The 19278-nt window shown below is 46.0% G+C and overlaps 1 protein-coding gene across 3 annotated transcripts in view; it reads right to left on the bottom strand.

Moving 5' to 3' along the window:
• The window catches only part of GJC2 (gap junction protein gamma 2), a 76818-nt gene that overhangs the window by 37148 nt on the left and 20392 nt on the right, over positions 1 to 19278 (bottom strand). The window contains exon 1 of one of the 3 annotated variants that reach the window (XM_083467130.1): positions 10739 to 10918. The exons of 1 other annotated variant lie outside the window; for it this stretch is intronic. The gene's annotated coding sequence lies outside the window, so the exon portion shown is untranslated. Of the gene's footprint in view, positions 1 to 1344; positions 1984 to 10738; positions 10919 to 19278 lie in introns of those variants that run through there. One more of the 3 variants, XM_083467134.1, reaches the window with a different exon arrangement.

Genomic DNA, 19278 nt, shown 5'->3' with positions numbered 1-19278 from the left:
GAACACGGTAGTGGTTTCGTTCCAGGGCAGCCCATCCAACCATCTGGAACAGATATCACTCCAACAACAGGACCTGCTTCCCACTGGATTGCCAAGTTGGGAAGCCAAAAATCCTAGAAAGAGGAATAAAAAAATAACTGGAAGAATAAAGGGGTTCTTCTTTTATTGCTTCATGTTTCGCGCATGATTATGCGCAGGAACATAGTCCTGCTATTAGGCTGACTGAGATGGCGCTGCGGCTTGAACTTGGCACCCTCTGCATTCAAGGGAAGTGCTACCGTATTTTCTGGCATATAAGACGACTGGGCGTATAAGACGACCCCCCAACTTTTCCAGTTAAAATATAGAGTTTGGGATATACTCGCCGTATAAGACTACCCCTCTTCCAACGCACACCAAATAAAAATTTAAAAAACCAGTCTCCGGTCTGGCTCGGAAATCCGCTCCACTTCCCAGTGGCCGGGGGCTGCTAGGGCCAATTTTCAAGAGTATTTCTGCTTCATCTAGAGAGCTTGGTGTCCTCTGATTTAATTTGCTGTCGTTTTATCCTTTGGTGGGGAGTTGCTGCTGTAGCCGGCATATAAGACGACCCCCGACTTTTGAGAAGATTTTCCTGGGTTAAAAAGTAGTCTTATACACCAGAAAATACAGTAATTCACTGAGATTTGGCCCTTCCCCTAATAGGAACATAGGTAAAGGTAAAGGGACCCCTGACCATTAGGTCCAGTTGTGACCGACTCTGGGGTTGTGGCGCTCATCTCGCTTTATTGGCTGAGGGAGGCGGTGTACAGCTTCCGGGTCATATGGCCAGCATGACTAAGGAGCTTCTGGCAAACCAGAGCAGCACACAGAAATGCCGTTTACCTTCCCACCGGAGTGGTACCTATTTATCTACTTGCACTTTGACGTGCTTTTGAACTGCTAGGTTGGCAGGAGCAGGGACAGAGCAACGGGAGCTCACCCCATTGTGGGGATTCGAACCACCGACCTTCTGATCGGCAAGTTCTAGGCTCTGTGGTTTAACCCACAGCGCCACTGTAGGTTATAGAGCCTATTAAAAGTAAAAAATGCCATCCTGAAGTGCTTATTGCAAACTAACTAGGGCTACTGTCAAAATGTTGGAACAAATGCTCAGACACGCTTCTATGAAGGAAAATTACGAGTTAAGCAGCAAACGTTTTGAACTGTGCGCTTGGACTTGTTTTAAAGATTGATGTAAGACTTTTTCTATCTGAAATGACCCTCCAAATAATAATAAAAGGAACAAGGAAAACAGATGTCTCCACTGCTCAGTGCTAGACACTCCCCTCCTCCCGTATTTAACAAATCTGAATAGTCACTTACTCGGAGTTGCCAAAACTTCTGTCTCTTGCGGTTTCCATTTGACAAACGGTCTTTCAGCAGCATCTGGGCTGCAGCACAGTCAGTGGCACACGCAGGACAGCGGATGGCAAATATATATTTGAGAACCTAGCAACGCTCCACCGCTAAGGCAAGAACAACCCCTCAAAAGAAAACAGAGTGCAGTCCCCCACGTGTCCCCAATTACCAGGACCTAACCACGGCCGGAACATCCATCTCATCGGCTCGGCTCCTCTTTCTGTTTTCGGCTTGGCATCAGGCAGGCACATCTGGAATCCTTAAGCTCCAAAGCCAGATCCTCTGACCAGGGGCGGATGGTGGTAATTTCACAGATGTTTATATTAGGCAATCCCCAATCCATGTTAACAGCATCTGGAAACATGGCAGAAAACGAGTTCTCCTCCTGAGAAAACCTTCCCACCAGGATCTGAGGCCAGAGATCATCTCTGCAGCTCTGGAGACAGCAAGGCAGGCATCATAGCTGAGCAACTGGAGGAAAGTTTGCAGAACGCTCTGCTTTGTTCTGGGGTGGCTAGCAAATTTCAGCTGCCAAACACGCTCCTATTCTTCTTCTTCCTCCATCCCTTTGCTAAGAAAATAGTTTATGCCCTCTGCTCCATGGTCAGATTGTTCAGGGACCTTTGGCCACAGCCCATCCGTGTCAAGGGAGTCTTTATCTGAACTCCACAATTGGCCCATTGAAAGCGTAATCTCTGGAGGCCGTGTGCTTTGGAGAGTCGACAGCCTGTGCAAAACTGATACATCACTGGAGGTGGTGTATGTGCATAAAGACAGTCATCTTCCTCTCCGTGGTGCAGGGATGCGCAGAGGAATGAGCTGCAACTGCTGAATGTACCCATTGTCTTTTTGACCACAAACCCTGAGCTTTAACCCCAGAGTCGCCATTTGATGCTCACGTATGCGCAGAATCCGGGAATCAGGGCAGGGCATGCCCCACACAAACTTATTAACTTATGGGATACGGCACACACAATGCTCAGTTAACGTAAGGAATGTCTTGCTGCAAGACGGCCCAACACTCACCAGCTAACTAGATTCCATGTTTAAAAGAAAAATAAAATAAAAATAAAAGGTTGAGACAAATTTGAAGGAGGTGTATCAATAGCTATTGATTGCAATAGGTATGTCGAACCATGTTCAGAAGCAGCAAACCTCTGAACACCAGGCGATGGTGCAGAACAAACAACAGCAGGGTGTGGAATAAAGAACAACCTTTGTGTTCTTCCCCTGTGTTTGATACAACTGCGCATGATCCTGCAAAACTGTTCTTTCTTACAACTCTGGCGCGCAGAATATGAGAAGGTAAGACACTAACTTTCTAAACCACACGACGAGGGAAAAGGCTGAAAATGTGCCGGCAAGTTTTTCTTGATAAGGTTCCGAGGATCTTCAGCCAGGGAAACTTTAAGCTGGTCCCATTTGCCCTATTCTGAGCCACCGTGGTAAACTTGTCAACATAGAAAGTCTCACCAGCTCACTGTTGTACTTCAGCGACACTACTGCAAACAGCCATAGGGTGGCACTGTGTTCAGGGACAGGCAGGACTCTGAGGAGTGTGGACCGGGGGAAAGGATGCTGGAGTCTGATTTGGGAGAGGGGGAGCAGTGGTTTCTGGGGACCTGTACCAGCCAGGAGGCAAGAATGAGGAGGCAGGGGAAGCTCCAGAGCTGGAGGAAGAGGCAGGACAGGCTGGCGATGGGCCAGGTGCTTTCCTCCGCTTCCTTGCACCACTGTCTCCCAGAACCAGGAAAGAAGTGAAGTGGGAAGAGCAGAGGAAGCTTCCGTTCAGGCATAGTCTCTGGCTACGTCAGGCAAAGGTACATAAACTGGTGGAGGGGGAGTGGTCCTCAGTTGCTGCAATTGCTCCATAGAGAAGAAGAAGAAGAGTTTGGATTTGATATCCCGCTTTATCACTACCTGAAGGAGTCTCAAAGCGGCTAACATTCTCCTTTCCCTTCCTCCCCCACAACAAACACTGTGAGGTGAGTGGGGCTGAGAGACTTCAGAGAAGTGTGACTAGCCCAAGGTCACCCAGCAGCTGCATATGGAGGAGTGGAGACACGAACCCAGTTCACCAGATTATAAGACTACCGCTCTTAACCACTACACCACAGCTGCCTAGATGCTAGACAGATGTGAGTATCTTTGGCAATAAGTATTTTTCACTCCAAAAGACACACCTGACCATAAGATGCACCTAGTTTTTAGAGGAGGAAAACAAGAAAAAAAAAATTCTGAACGAAACAATGGATATATGATTTTTGTGGTGCAGGCTGTAGCCATGGACATGCTATGTGATCAGATGGTGAATTTGGTGTGACCCAATGCAAAAATCCTGAGGATCCATGGGCTTTTACCTCCCCCCTCCCAGGCAGCCTCCTTTATCTGTAGCGTCCCTTATCTCCCTCCCCAATCGCTTGCCAATCAGCTGCTTCCTTTCAACACCCTCTTTCAAAAAAAAAAAAAGCATGATCTGCTTTTTGCCCCTGGGCAATTCGGCTCCAGGGATCACGCATTCGCTCCATAAGAGGCACAGACATTTCCCCTTACTTTTTAGGGGGGGGGAAGTGTGTCTTATGGAGCGAAACATACGGTAGCTCTCTGATCTTTCCTTGGCTGAGAAGCTCCCAGGATTCACTGCAGCTACCAGCTCAGTAGAAGTCAGCCCCCGCCCCTCCCAGTCTTATAAAGTCACAGTCTCTGGCCTGGTTCATTATGCGCAGAGCATCGTGCATGGAATGAGGTCAATGGACTGCAATGACCCACCTTGGCTTGAGACCGTGAGCCCCCATGTTGCATAAGGATCAGATCTGGGAATCCCTAATATGGTTACCAGATTTTTTTCAATGAATCCAGGGACACATTTTTTTCCTTTTTGAAGCTGAGTAGCAACAGGGAGTCAGTAGTGGGGGTGGTGAGGCAAAAAACCCTGGGCCCAAGCATACATGCACAGTGTATAAAGGTGCAAAGTCCTTCTTTCGCACCCTGTCATAAATACACAGAGGTTTTTTTAAAATGGCAACAGCACGCCACCCACCCGTGACTCCCGAGCCTCCCCTCATATCCTCCCCCCTCCTCCCTTTCTTTTGACTGATTGGGGGAGGCTCGGGAGTCACGGGTGGGCAGCCGTTGCCCGGTTTTTTAAAAACTCTGCATTTATGTTTTACAAGGTGCAAAAGAAGGGGTTTGCACCTTGCCTGGCAGAGAAACTGCGTGCCTTGCACCCCTCCTGGGTAATGACCACCCACTCGATACTCCCAAAGGGGGAAGGGGGCCGGAGATCTGTACCGCCGGACGTCCCTGGTTCCCCTTTGGCAGTGGCAGCGAGCAGCTCCTGAAGCCAACCAGAGCCAACTGCGCTACTAGGCTGGCTCCAGGCTGCTGAGGCTGCCGCTGCCACGTTTCCCGGGAACAGATTTGCAAATCCGGGGACATTCCAGGGCCGGAATTTGTCCGGGGACAGCTTTGCAAATCCGGGGACATCGGGTAACCCTACTATAGAAGAGTGGTGGCAAACCGTCCGTTTCTGCGAGTGTGAGCGGGGCCAGAGGCTAGAGTGGGTGGGGCAGCAATGTAAATTTGGCCTTCATACACACAAGTGGCGCTGTGGGTTAAACTACAGAGCCTAGGACTTGCAGATCATAAGGTCGGCAGTTCGAATCCCCGTGACGGGGTGAGCTCCCATTGCTCAGTCCCTGCTCCTGCCAACCTAGCAGTTCGAAAGCACGTCAAAGTGCAAGTAGATAAATAGGTACTGCTCTGGCGGGAAGGTAAGCAGCGTTTCCGTGCGCTGCTCTGGTTTGCCAGAAGCGGCTTAGTCCTGCTGGCCACATGACCCGGAAGCTGTACGCCGGCTCCCTCAGCCAGTAAAGCGAGATGAGTGCCGCAACCCCAGAGTCGTCCGCAACTGGACCTAATGCTCAGGGGTCCCTTACCTTTATACCAGGCTGGTTTCTACATGCAACACGCCTCCCTGGCCTCCATGCTGGCGATTATCATTTCACTGACATCCCAATTCTCCTCCAGGAAGCTCGGAGGAGATTTTGTGCTGCCTCCAGACAGCATCATGTCCAGATGCTTGCCAGGATGAAACCACTTTGCTATAGGAATGTAAGAGCGCCACTCAGGCCAATGCAGATGTGACAAGCAAAACAGGCGAATACATGGCTGTCCACCTACTTGTAAAGGAAGCTGAAATTTGTCACCCCCTTGAAGAGGGCACGGCTTAACTGTTTCTCCCCACAGAGTGCAGAGGAAATAACTAGGCAGAACAACAAACGGCTCCATTGTCCTACACGGGAAGAACGACGGCAGCCATAAAAGTAGATCAGAAAAGGGGTCTGCTGAAATTCCTCTCTGGGCAGGAGTCAGATCGGCAGGCGCTCAGAAAGAGAAGCCACATCCACCGGCCAGACTCCATGCACAGATGCAAGAAGACACTGTATGGTAGCATAACCTAGCATGGCACAGAGCACAACAGCATCATTGTACAACTGGGTGTGATCTTTCGAAAGCCACTGAAACATGCTTGACATCTGCACTATACATTTAAAGTACTGCACCGCTTTAGCAGTCGTGGCTTCCCCACCAAACAAGAACCCTGGGAACTTTGGTTTGTTAAGGGTGCTGGGAACTGTAGCTCTGAGAGGCAGTCTCCTAACAACTCTCAGCACCCTTGACAAACTACAGTTCCCAGGATTTATAATTTTTTTATTTTTGTAGGGGAGCTGGGACTGTTTAAAGTGGTATAACAGTGCTTTAGATGGATAGTGCAACTCATCCTCATGAACAAACTCATATATTTGATAAACTTCTTTTGGGTGACCTAAAGCATTGAAGTCAATTTCAACAACGCCTTGTGTCAGGGGCTTAGCTTCAAGTGCAGGAGCTATTCTCTAAGCAGAAACATGAGAGACCCTGTTTTCATTTTTCGTTTTCATTTTAAAAGGGCAGTTTTCAAGTCCTCAAGATTCTAGGCAAGGTTTTTCTCCGTATTCTTATTATTTTATTTAAACAGATTTCTAATCCGCCTTTCAGGGCACAATGCCCACGCAATGTGGGCTACAGTTTTATTCATTTATTTTGTAAGGGCGTTAGAACAAATTACAATTTTAAAAGCCATCAGTTAAGAGAGAGAGAGAGAGAGAGAGAGAGAGAGAGAGAGAGAGAGAGCATGGCACATTAACGAAATGCAGACTGGGGTTAAAAATGGGAGATGAGAAAGCTTAAGGGTGGATGAGTTCTTTGTAGAGCAAGCCCTTCAGCTCCTCACGACACCACATTCTCTGACCTCCCTCCTTTGCAAGTTTAGGACATGATCCAGCACTTTAAAGCTGCCGTTCAAGTCAATTGAACTCTGGCTTCAGTTAGTGGAAACGAAAACGCCCGATTTAGCTGCTGACTTGAACTTTGGTCTCCCAGGGTCTAGTTGTCCACTCTAACCACAACGCCACATGCACCAATTCAAAACAATTTGCAAACAGTATTGAGATTGTTTAGAACGGCCCTGACACCAACCTGAGCACAAATAAACATAAAAGCACAATAAAAAATGATGTTGGGAGGACCTCTGAGAATAAAGAGGGGGCTCTCTTAAGATCAGTCTGCCTTGCAGAGATCCAAGACCCTCCTTAAGTCCCCTCCCCCATTCGATTTGTATGACGCACTCCAATTCTGCGCGATTTTGATTCACTGCCATAGTTTCCATTTGAGTCACTTGCAGAATCAGATTTTCCTTTGACCAAGGAATGCTCTGGCAGCTATGCCATTAAGAAAAGAGGAGTGCTCCCCCTAGTGGTGCTTAAAAATAAGGTTTTTTGGGGGGGGCAGTACTGGCTCAGAACAGGAGGTGCGCAGTAATATCTCAAGTGTGGCCGCACCATTGATATACATAAGAACAATATGACATTGGCAAAAATCCACAGCAAAGAGTCCTGTGACATCTTATAGACAATATGAGTTGCAGCCCAAGAACATCAAGGGCACTGCACTGGCTATTTTTATTTTACATTGGTCAGGCTGTCCAACTAATACGGTGTTGTCTACTCTGATAATACTGAAGATCTCCAAAGGCTGAAGGAGAAAGACCTCTTTCACATCACCTGGTACCTGAGACCCCTTTTCCATAACTGGAGACACCAGGAATTGAACCTGGAACCTTCTGCAGGCGATTGCTCTGCCACTGAACTGAGCAATGGTTTCCAATACGGCCACAGTACGGAGGGGTGTACAAATTTGCTCGTTTTCTCAGTCTCTCCTTTGTACAACCTTCAATTCAGTTTGTTACATTTCTTTATCACTTTGTGATATTTTTTTAAACAAGGGCTCGTGAAAACCCATCCACATATTTCCCCCCTAATATACACAAACTGGTATGCAGTTTTGCCTAACATGCACACTTTTGAAAGCAACCCCCCCCCCAATGTAATGCATTTCTGTATACAATTTTTCACTAATATATGCAATTTCATGCACACTTTCTCCAAATACACATTTTGTACAAATGTGCCTAATTTCAGCAGGGGAATGGGACCCCGTGGGCAAATTTATTGCAGTGAAAGCTGATGCCGTAATCCATGACCCATCGCCAGTTCAGAGGTGGGGTGGAGTCCTTTGAGGAGTTTAACAGCTTCCAGATGCAACTCTGCTACATCAAGGCCTCTCAAAACCACTTCAATTCCTCCTCTTCAGCCATCTCGTGGGCAGTCTGTTTGACAGGCCGCCCTGAGCTATCCGTTTCCCTCCCCTCTTGTCATTTTAACAGGGTCGTGAGGAGCCAAATGTTCCTTTCCAGCTGTAAATCAAGGAGATTCTTTCCTTGGCAAACACCAAACGCCTGGGACCTTCTGCATGCAAGTCATGCTTTGCATCTAAGCTACGGCCTCTCCCCGTACATCACATCTGCACAGTGATCAAGCTCTTGAGATGTCACTTGGACTACCGAAACGTGCTCTACGTGGGGCTATCTTTGAAGGTGACCCGGAAACTGCAATTAATCTAGAATGCGGCAGCTAGACTGGTGACTGGGAGTGGCCATCAGGACCACATAACACCGCTTCTGAGAGAACTGCATTGGCTCCCAGTACGTTTCCGAGCACAATTCAAAGTGTTGGTGCTGACCTTTAAAGCCCTAAACGGCCTCAGTCCTGTATACCTGAAGCAGCGTCTCCACCTCCATCGTTCTGCCCAGACACTGAGGTCCAGCACCAAGGGCCTTCTGGTGGTTCCCTCATTGCGAGAAGTGAGGGAACTAGGCAGAGGGCCTTCTTGGTAGTGGCGCCCACCCTGTGGAACACCCTCCCTTCAGATGTGAAGGAAATAAGCAGCTATCCTATCTTTAAAAGACATCTGAAGGCAGCCCTGTTCAGGGAAGTTTTTAATATTTAACGCTGTACTGTTTTTAACACTTGATTGGGAGCCGCCCAGAGTGGCTGGGGAAACTCAGCCAGATGGGTGGGGTATAAATAATAAATTATTATTATTATTATTACTGGAGGCACAGAAATACTTGCTTTTGCACAGCCTTGAGAACACTGCACTACTGACTACCTGTGAAACCCCAGAGGTGGGCCGGGTACTGGACACCTGTAAAACCAGCATCATCCCTGCTTTCTTCCTACCTGGTTAAGGGGAAGGGATGCAGCTCAGTGGGTGAGCACCTGGCTTGCGTCCAGGAGGTCCCAGGTACAATCCCAGGCTCCTTCAAGCAAGGCTGGGAATGCCCCCTGCCCTGAAGAGCAGCTGCCAGTCAGTGTAAACAATACTGAGCTAGATGCACTAGCGACCCGGCTCTGAATGAAGCCATTTCTGATGTCCCAATGTACAATCTAAAGCTTGCTATTTTGCCCACAGGGCTGGTACAAAAAGAAATAAGGAAATCTGTATGAAAATCACATTTGTTAAATCCCAATCAACTTCATCGCAGTGTCTAGGGCAGAAAAGAACTATCGGTGTGGGGGGTGAAAAATAATAGAATTGGAAGGGGCCGCAAGCGTCATCTAGTCCAACTCCCTGCAATGCAGGAATCTTTTGCCCAATGTGGGGTTCGAACCCACGACCTTGAGGTGAGGTCTATGCTCTTCCAACTGAGCTATCCCAGGTCCAGCTGTGTATTATTATTATCATCATCATTATTCGCCTGCCCTTCAATCTAAGGTCCCGTGGTGGGCTAAAACATTAAAACACGATGCTAAAGACAGTTTAAAGCTACTTACTTTCACAGAAATGCAATGACAAACCTAGACAGCATCTTAAAAAGCAGAGACATCACCTTGCCAACAAAGGTCCGTATAGTTCAAGCTCTGGTTTTCCCAGTAGTGATGTATGGAAGTGAGAGCTGGACCATAAAGAAGGCTGATCGCCGAAGAATGGATGCTTTTGAATTATGGTGCTGGAGGAGACTCTTGAGAGTCCCATGGACTGCAAGAAGATCAAACCGATCCATTCTGAAGGAAATCAGCCCTGAGTGCTCACTGGAAGGACAGATCCTGAAGCTGAGGCTCCAATACTTTGGCCACCTCATGAGAAGAGAAGACTCCCTGGAAAAAGACCCTGATGTTGGGAAAGATGGAGGGCAGAAGGAGAAGGGGACGACAGAGGACGAGATGGTTGGACAGTGTTCTCGAAGCTACCAGCATGAGTTTGACCAAACTGCGGGAGGCAGTGGAAGACAGGAGTGCCTGGCGTGCTCTGGTTCATGGGGTCACGAAGAGTCGGACACGACTAAACGACTAAACAACAACATCACAGAAATAAGGTGGGTGCTAAAAAAAAAAAATAGACACCTCAAGTGCCCAGGATAAAGAGGGGCATCTTCAGTTCTCTTTCTCACACTTAAATGGCACAAACACACCCACACCCGCTTCCTGTCGTTTAAACCAAAGCGATGACATTTCCTGTTCACACAGTTAAGAGAAACCCTGCTTCACCCATAGATTTGCACTGTGATACAAGAGAAGCCTCCAAGTTGCTCTGCCTTTAGTTTGCACGTACGACTGAGGACTTCAGGGACATTAAAGTGACGGAGTGAATCTGCACTAAGGGACCTTGACTCTACCGCACCCTGGCTGCATGGCGTAAAGTCAAAGTCGGCTAAGTGGCATAATTGACCCTGACAAAGCATAATTCATCCTCTTGCATGCAAGCACACATTTTAGGATTGGGGCTGACGCAGCTTGCCTCTTAATCTCAAACGCTACCCCCATCTCAAGACCAAAGTTTAAAAAGGAAGAGGAATTATCAAATTTGCAAACAAGATTCCGAGGTACGCTGGTTATTTGCAAAGCATTCTGAGAGGGAAGCAGTAGCGACATTTAAGCAGCTTAGAAATGCAAGAAGAGGAAGAAAACAGACATACTAGGAATTCCTGGCCTTATCCCTTTGCAAAAGTGTCCCATCGTCTTTCCGGAGCTTGTGAAATAAGTTCCAGTCTCCAAACAGCAGCCTCTTCTGGGTTCAAACTCCGTTTCCTTTTGGCACAGGGGGTTTCTGCTCTCCAGAAGGCTTTTGACAAGAGCGCGCAGTCAGAGCAGACCTCTGAGCTCCCGGCTTGCTCCCCGTCCTCCCCTCCCACCCACCCCCCTTCAAACCAATCTCCCTTCCCGCTACAGACGTCTTGGAGAGTCTGGCAGCAAAGTTTGGCTTCCTGAGTGAGTGAGCTGGGATGGGATAGGAGAGAGAGAGGGGATGTTTGGCTCCCTCCAATAGGAAGTTGAGACTGCGAGACCGACTCAAGACACAAATGGGCTGCACGTTTTCGCCTGCTCTGCTTCCTTCACACAAATGCACAGGCAGGAGTGTGCATTTGTATGCCTCAAAGGCAGCAATGTTTGGAACTTTTCAGTGACAAGACAAGTTGATGGAAGTTTATAGAATCATGCACGGCATAGAGAAAGCTTTCCTCTTCTCAAAATGCTAGAACATCAAACAAAGCTGCATGTTGGAAAATTCGGGACAGGTGAAAGAAAGTACTTTTTCACACGGCGCGTAGTTAGACTGTGGAACTCCCTCCCACTGGAAGCAGTCATGGCCAATGACTTGGAAGACGTTGAAAGAGGACTGGTCATATTCATGGAGGAGAAGGCTATCTACTAGCTACGATGGCTATGCAGTCAGAGGCAGCAATGCTTCTGAATACTAGTTGCTGAAAACCACCGGAGAATAGAGAACAGGCCCTTGTGTTCGAATCCTGCTTGTGGTTTTCCCACAGGCGTCTGGTTGGCACCTGTGAGACCAGGATGCTGGGCTAGATGAGTCGCTGATTTGGTCCAGCAGGCTCTTATGTGTATACGTGTACACACACACACACACACACACACACACACACACACACACACTATGCCAAAGTCCCATAGCGTTGTAAGAACCTGAAATATACTCGGAGTTGAGAGTGGATTTCATGCTCTTTATTCAGCTCATAGTGGTGAGGAGGAATGGAAGTTCCCCCAGAATGTCTGCTTTATATACATTATTTACACAATGGGCCCCACGTGATTGGCTAATTCCGGGATTCTCCTGTAGCCAGTCAGGTTGCAGATTCACTTCCACCTGGAGCTGGATTGGGTGGCTCCTGTGGACCAATCAGACTGCTGCATTCTGAATCCTATTGTTCTAGGACCAATCAGACTGCTGCATTCTGGATCCTATTGTTCTAGGGAGGGAAGTCATGAGCTCAGCGGAGCAAATGCGATTGATTTGTTATTGTAATATTGTTATATTATATGTGTTTTGTTTTGTTTTGTTTTTATTAAAGAAAATAATAAAAATTATATTTTTTAAAAGGACTAATATCCACATTGGACAACAGTATGGATGATTCCCAAGAGCTAGCAATTGGGCTATTGGTAACTCAAGGAGCTTCACAAGGAGAGGGGAGAATAGATGGTTCTCTCTGCTTTATGTGCAACGCTCTAGCCACTGTTTCAAACATTTCCAAACATTTGAGTTCCCTGGAAATCGATCAGAGGCTTATCCATGAGAAGCTCACTAATAATTTATATTGAATTGTAGTTTTCTGTGGTACCTTTTGCATTTTTAGCATTTGTCTTTCTTAATAATGAAGATTTTTGCAAGTAAAGAAAACACACACATATTGCTCTCTTCACATCACAACCACCTTGTGGAGGTAGCCATGGACGGATCTGTCAATACTAGTTCTCTTGCTTTCTCACTTTTCCAAACTTAAATTCTGTTCTCCACATTTCTGCAGCAATTTGCTTTTTTATATAAAAAAGGAAAAAAATATCATGAATATTTGTCAGTGCGAATTTCTCCTAACAACAGTTTTCGCCCACCTTCTTGATTAATGCAGACATTTTTGAAAGCAATTTCCCCTAATATGGATGCCTTTCCCAACGCAAACCATCAGCAGCCATCATTCAGGCTAGCCATTACAGTGGATCCTCAGTTTTCGAACGTAATCTGTTCCGGAAGACCGTTCAACTTCCAAAACGTTTGAAAACTGAGGCACAAAGGGCTGTTGGCAAATTCAATTGAGAAAATTGAGAAATTGAGCCACTTTGGAAGAATGGCAGGTGAAGCTGATTGACTGCATGGGACTGGCAGAAATGACTGGCAGAATCCGTGACCAGGGAGAAGAGTCGGCAGAAGAAGACTGGAAAAAATTTAAGGACTATCTACAAAAACACTGTAAAATTAAGGAATGTTGAATGATGTTGGATTGAAATTAAGTGGTTTTTAGCTGTAATGGTAAAAGGAATATGATAAAATGGTTTTTCTTTTTGTAAGCAAGAATTTAAAGTTATAATAATTTAAGATGTTGGAGGGAAAATAAGGTGTTTTCTTTTCTTTTTTAAGCTGTAATGCTTCGAGATAAGGATTTGCTGTATAAATAATTTGAACTGGATATACAAGAAGGGGAGGTATGAGGAGGTCGGGGAAATATGTTATGAGAAAACAAGTTGTGAAAGTTATGTGTTTTTAATATTTTTATGTTTGCTTTTTTCTTTTTGTTCTAAAAAATTGGAAAATTTAATAAAAAAATTTTATAAAAAAAAAGAAGAGAGAGAAAATTGAGAAACGCAGTTCAGAAACCGTTTGACTTCTGAGGCACATTCAAAAATGGAAGCATTTACTTCCGGGTTTTTGGCATTTGGGTTCTGAAACATTTGTCAACGGAGACGTTCGAGAACCGAGGTTCCACCATACAAAGATGCGAGACATGCAACACTCAGCTGAAGTTACCCTGCCTATTCTCTATGCGCTTGCTTCTGCTTTTAGCAATTCAGCTCCTAAGTTCTCTGGACCTGTTTAGTTCTTCCCAGCTGTGATATCTCCCTGTGCAATGGATTCCAAACTCTGAGAGGATTTAAAACCACAACAACAACGAACCTGCCAGGATGTTGTTTCGTTACTATGTAAAAGTTTGGGTTTATGCTCTGGGACAGGGGTGGGGAAGCAGCTAGAGTCTGTCACGCGGCTGCTGTCAAAACGCCTCCGTGTTCAACTCTCCTCGGTTGAGAAACTAATGGCGCAGTCATAAATTGCTCCATGCGGCAGGCTCTGTTGCCTGCAGTGGCAACAAAATGGCAGTGCCACTGTAGTCACTGTGAGGTGTAACCCGCTCCATAGAGGGATGGGTGAGTCATATTATTCAGTTTATGTTTAAAGGTAAGCCTACCTTGTTCTTGTTTTCTGGAAGAATGTGAAAAGTACAACAGCCATCCTTTAAAATTCACACCTCTTTGAATTTTGCAATGCAGTCAACCAATGTTTACAAAAATGCATTATGCTTGCTGAAAGTGTACATAAAATGCATACACTCATGAAAATAACATATGGAAATCGTGGGGAATTGCTATGAAAAAATTTGTATATCAGGCAAAACTACCTAGGACCATGTATATTTGGAGAAAGCTACCCTAGACAGCATCTTAAAAAGCAGAGACATCACCTTGCCGACAAAGGTCCGTATAGTTCAAGCTATGGTTTTCCCAGTCGTGATGTATGGAAGTGAGAGCTGGACCATAAAGAATTGACGCTTTTGAATTATGGTGCTGGAGGAGACTCTTGAGAGTCCCATGGACTGCAAGAAGATCAAACCTCTCCATTCTGAAGGAAATCAGCCCTGAGTGCTCACTGGAAGGACAGATCCTGAAGCTGAGGCTCCAAGACTTTGGCCACCTCATGAGAGAGAAGACTCCCTGGAAAAGACCCTGATTCTGGGAAAGATGGAGGGCACAAGGGGACGACAGAGGACAAGATGGTTGGTCAGTGTTCTCGAAGCTATCAGCATGAGTTTGACCAAACTGCGGGAGGCAGTGGAAGACAGGAGTGCCTGGCGTGCTCTGGTCCATGGGGTCACGAAGAGTCGGACACGACTAAATGACTAAACAACAACAACAAGGGAAGACTTTATATGAGTCATTGTACCCACAGATGCCAGAAAAGGGACCCCTGACATGCACTTTTGAAGAGGGAGGACCTTAGAGAGATGATATCCAACCCTCTCTTCTCTGGAATCATTACCACCAGCAATCACGGTGCAGCGAAACAGTTTATCATCCCGACTGCAGTTTCTGAGAAGCAGAGTGATTCTTCTGATTTCTCCCACGTTATGTGCCCTGTTGAGACTCAGCCGATGTTGCAATTGCTAAGTTCTTCACAGTTTTGGGGAGGAAAAGCCAGGGAATTAGAAGGAAAACGAGGTTGTGTAAATAAATGATGCAAAGATTCCATTGCTTCTGCTTAGGAAGGCCAGAGGTAAAAAGAAAAGAAAAATGCAATTCCTGATATCCTTATTCAGGCTTTGATTCCCAGTTCACTTGGGGGGGGGTGCGCAAAACTGGTTCTTTTATTTCCATAGGTACCTCTATGTTCCCACACACTGGCATCATACGTTTGAGACACTTATCTGCAAGAGTAGAAATTATGTTCCTGCAACAGGGGAGTAAACCACTGTCGCCCGTCACCCAGTAAAGATTATCCACATCTGCAGACCTTACAACATCTGGCAAACCCAGCCACTGATTTTTATTTATGTGTTTATTGGCAGATACAACAACATTTCTCAAACCACACGCCTGTTCTGGAAGCCTTTTCTGCCACAGTAAAAATGCCGTTTTTGCACTAGGGAGGGAAAACCACAGATATTAACCAAATCCCAACTGTTACCTCACTGAACTAAACCTCCAAATTCAGCCTGAGAGTAAATTAAAGGGATGTGTTTGTTTGTTTGTTTGTTTGTTTGTTTGTTTGTTTAATTTACATTCCATCTTCCTCCAGGGTGCCTAAGGAAACCTCCACAGAGCTGCCCCTCTTCAAATTATCTTCACACCAACATTGTGATGTAGGCCCAGGATCACCAAACCAGCTTCATGATTGAGTGGGGATTTGAACGCTGGTCTGTCTCCTAGATCCTAGGCAGAATCTACACACATATAAAAAATGCTGTGGAAATGCTTTTTTTTAAAAAAAAAATACATTGAAACGGCCATAGCTCACTGTCGCCATCTAGTGTCATATTTGTTTATTGCACTTTACAACACACTTAAAACGTTTTATTTGCAGCTGTATAGCTGAGTCCCTAGTCCTATACTCTAATCCAGGCATGACCAAACTTGGCCCTCCAGATGTTTTGGGACTACAACTCCCATCATCCCTGACCACTGGTCCTGTTAGCTAGGGATCATGGGAGTTGTAGTCCCAAAACATCTGGAGGGCCAAGTTTGCCTATGCCTGCTCTCATCACTACACCACACTGACTCTTGACTGGTTCCTAACTTTCCTTTTGGGATAAGAAGCAAAGCGGCTGTTGACACAGCAACATAAAGATGGAAGATCTGAGAACAGGTGTATTTGTTCTATACCGTTAACAAAATTTCAATACCACTTGATTGCAAGGAAAGCTCTAAGTGGGTTGCAAAAATATAAACCAAAACATTAAGATTATTGATAAATCGGTTAAAAGTGAGTATTTAAAGACATTTGAAGGGTGATTAAAATCAACGGGAGCTAAAAAGAAAGAACCTCCAATTGCAGCTGAAAAGGCACAGAATCTGCAAACTGAAAAGGCACAGGATCTGACCGGCTCCTGATTTTCCTTTCCTGATAAGAAGCAACGCCGGCGAGGACCAGCAGTTGTTGGTGCAGCGCCCATGAAAGACAACACAAGAGAAAGTCCAGGCTCAGAACAGCTTGACAGCACATCAAAACATCCACGAAGGATGCAGGCAAAGATTCGGAGCTAAGCGCCGCTTTGAATAAACACAGCGTCAAAAGTTGCCAGCTCTTCTGCCTTTGTAAGGTGCACATGAGAAGGCCTGGCTGAAAGATCAGGAGGGGGAAAGTATGCGCAGGATGATGCCAAGTTGCCCAGAATAAACGGGACTTTGGCGTGTTAATGAAGTGGGTGGCATATTTGTTACACAAATCCTAATTTCTCCCAAGGTGGTTGGGGAGTTCATATGTCATTATTGTTAACTGGAAAATGATAAGGGTTTTAAAAATACATATATATATATATACATATGCAGGTTTTGGTGTTCTCGGGTGTCTTCCCGTGTAAAAGTTGGGGTGTCTAGGCGACGTTTCGACGAGGTCTCACTCGTCATCTTCAGGCTGGTGCTTTCGGCTTCTTGTTACTGGAACAGAGCGGGATCTCAGTGTTTGAGTTCCTATAAATACTGTAGAGGGGTGTGGTGTATTGCCTCAAAAGTTCTGGGCAGAGGGGAAGTTCCCAGGCTAGTGTTCTTTTCTTCTTTTGTTCCTTAATTACTTGAGGGATATCTTGAGTGATTTCTTGAGTGATATTCTGAGTACCACTTAGGTGGGTCATTAGGTGTGGATTAGTTGCTAAAGCCTTCGTGTCTTGACCTCTTGAATTTGTGAAGAGTTTTTCTGGGAAGATGGCTGTACTGCACTTAGTTGTGCTTTGGCTTGGCTTCGTGTATAGGGGCGAGCTGTGGTTTTGTGCCCTGTGCCAGCCAGATCTGTGTAGGGATTGCAGGGGGGTGCAGCATCCGGAGTTGCCACTATGGTTTGGTTACTGGATGGTGTCTGTAATTTATCTGTGGAGAGGGTCTGGGTTTGGGTCTGGTGTGGTTGATTGGTGGTGGCGTTCTGTGTGCCTCTGGATCTGGTGTCGGTTTTTGTGGGGAGGGCTAATTTCCAGATGTCTGGCAGGCGGGACGTGTCGTCACGCTTGTTCATGTTGTGAGGGTGTTTCTCTATCTCGATGGCTTCCATGATTATTCTCTTGTGGTGATGTTCCATGTTAAAGAGCAATTTGGAATCTGCAAAATTAATTTCGTGTCCTGTTTCTTTCATGTGTTGGAAAAGAGAGGAAGATTTTTCTTCTTTTTTGACGGCATTCTTGTGTTCTGCGATACGTGCATTTATTCGTCTGTTTGTTTGTCCAATGTACGTGGCTGGGCAGACTTTGCAGGGTATTTCATAGACCCCTTGGTTTTCCAACTGGATTTTATCTTTGGGGTTTCTGAGGATATTGGCTATTTTTTGGTTGGTGCAAAAGGCTGTTTTGATATTGTGTTTATGGAGGATTTTGCTAATTTTATCTGTAGTGCCCTTGATATAAGGAAGGAGGGCCATGCCATTGTTTTCTTCCGTGTCTTGGTTTTTGGGGGGTGTTTCTTTTTGGATTAGCTTCTTAACCCTGTTTTGCTGGTATCCATTGGCGATTAACACATTTGAGAGATTCTGTAACTCAGTTGTCAAGTGGTCTTTGTCAGCCAGGCGTTTGGTTCTGGAGATGAGGGTCTTGGTTACGGAGTTTATTTGTGCAGGGTGGTGGTGTGATTGAGCATGTAAGTAGCGGTTGGTGTGTGTTTTTTTCCGGTAGATAGTGTGTCCTAGGGAGCCATCAGGTTTTTTGTAGATTAGGACGTCAAGGAAGGGAAGCTGGTTGTTGGCTTCTATTTCCATAGTGAATTGTATTTTGGGGTGTAGGCTGTTGAGATGTGTGAGGAAGCTATCTAGTTTTTCTTTCCCGTGTGGCCAAATTACAAAGGTGTCGTCAACATATCTGAGCCAAAGTTTGGGTTTGTGTTCTGACTTGTCTAAAGCATTGGTTTCAAAGTGTTCCATGTACAGATTTGCGATGACCGGTGAGAGGGGTGATCCCATAGGTGCTCCTTCTATCTGTTTGTATCTTTGTCCATTGTGGATGAAGTACGTGTTGGTTAGGCAGTGGTTGGTCAGGTCCAGGAAATTAATTTTGCAGATTCCAAATTGCTCTTTAACATGGAACATCACCACAAGAGAATAATCATGGAAGCCATCGAGATAGAGAAACACCCTCACAACATGAACAAGCGTGACGACACGTCCCGCCTGCCAGACATCTGGAAATTAGCCCTCCCCACAAAAACCGACACCAGATCCAGAGGCACACAGAACGCCACCACCAATCAACCACACCAGACCCAAACCCAGACCCTCTCCACAGATAAATTACAGACACCATCCAGTAACCAAACCATAGTGGCAACTCCGGATGCTGCACCCCCCTGCAATCCCTACACAGATCTGGCTGGCACAGGGCACAAAACCACAGCTCGCCCCTATACACGAAGCCAAGCCAAAGCACAACTAAGTGCAGTACAGCCATCTTCCCAGAAAAACTCTTCACAAATTCAAGAGGTCAAGACACGAAGGCTTTAGCAACTAATCCACACCTAATGACCCACCTAAGTGGTACTCAGAATATCACTCAAGAAATCACTCAAGATATCCCTCAAGTAATTAAGGAACAAAAGAAGAAAAGAACACTAGCCTGGGAACTTCCCCTCTGCCCAGAACTTTTGAGGCAATACACCACACCCCTCTACAGTATTTATAGGAACTCAAACACTGAGATCCCGCTCTGTTCCAGTAACAAGAAGCCGAAAGCACCAGCCTGAAGATGACGAGTGAGACCTC

This window comes from Podarcis liolepis (assembly GCF_965112155.1).
Source record: "Podarcis liolepis genome assembly, chromosome: 12".
In the NCBI taxonomy this organism is placed as follows: domain Eukaryota; kingdom Metazoa; phylum Chordata; class Lepidosauria; order Squamata; family Lacertidae; genus Podarcis; species Podarcis liolepis.
This window is presented reverse-complemented; position numbering and strand designations above follow the sequence as displayed.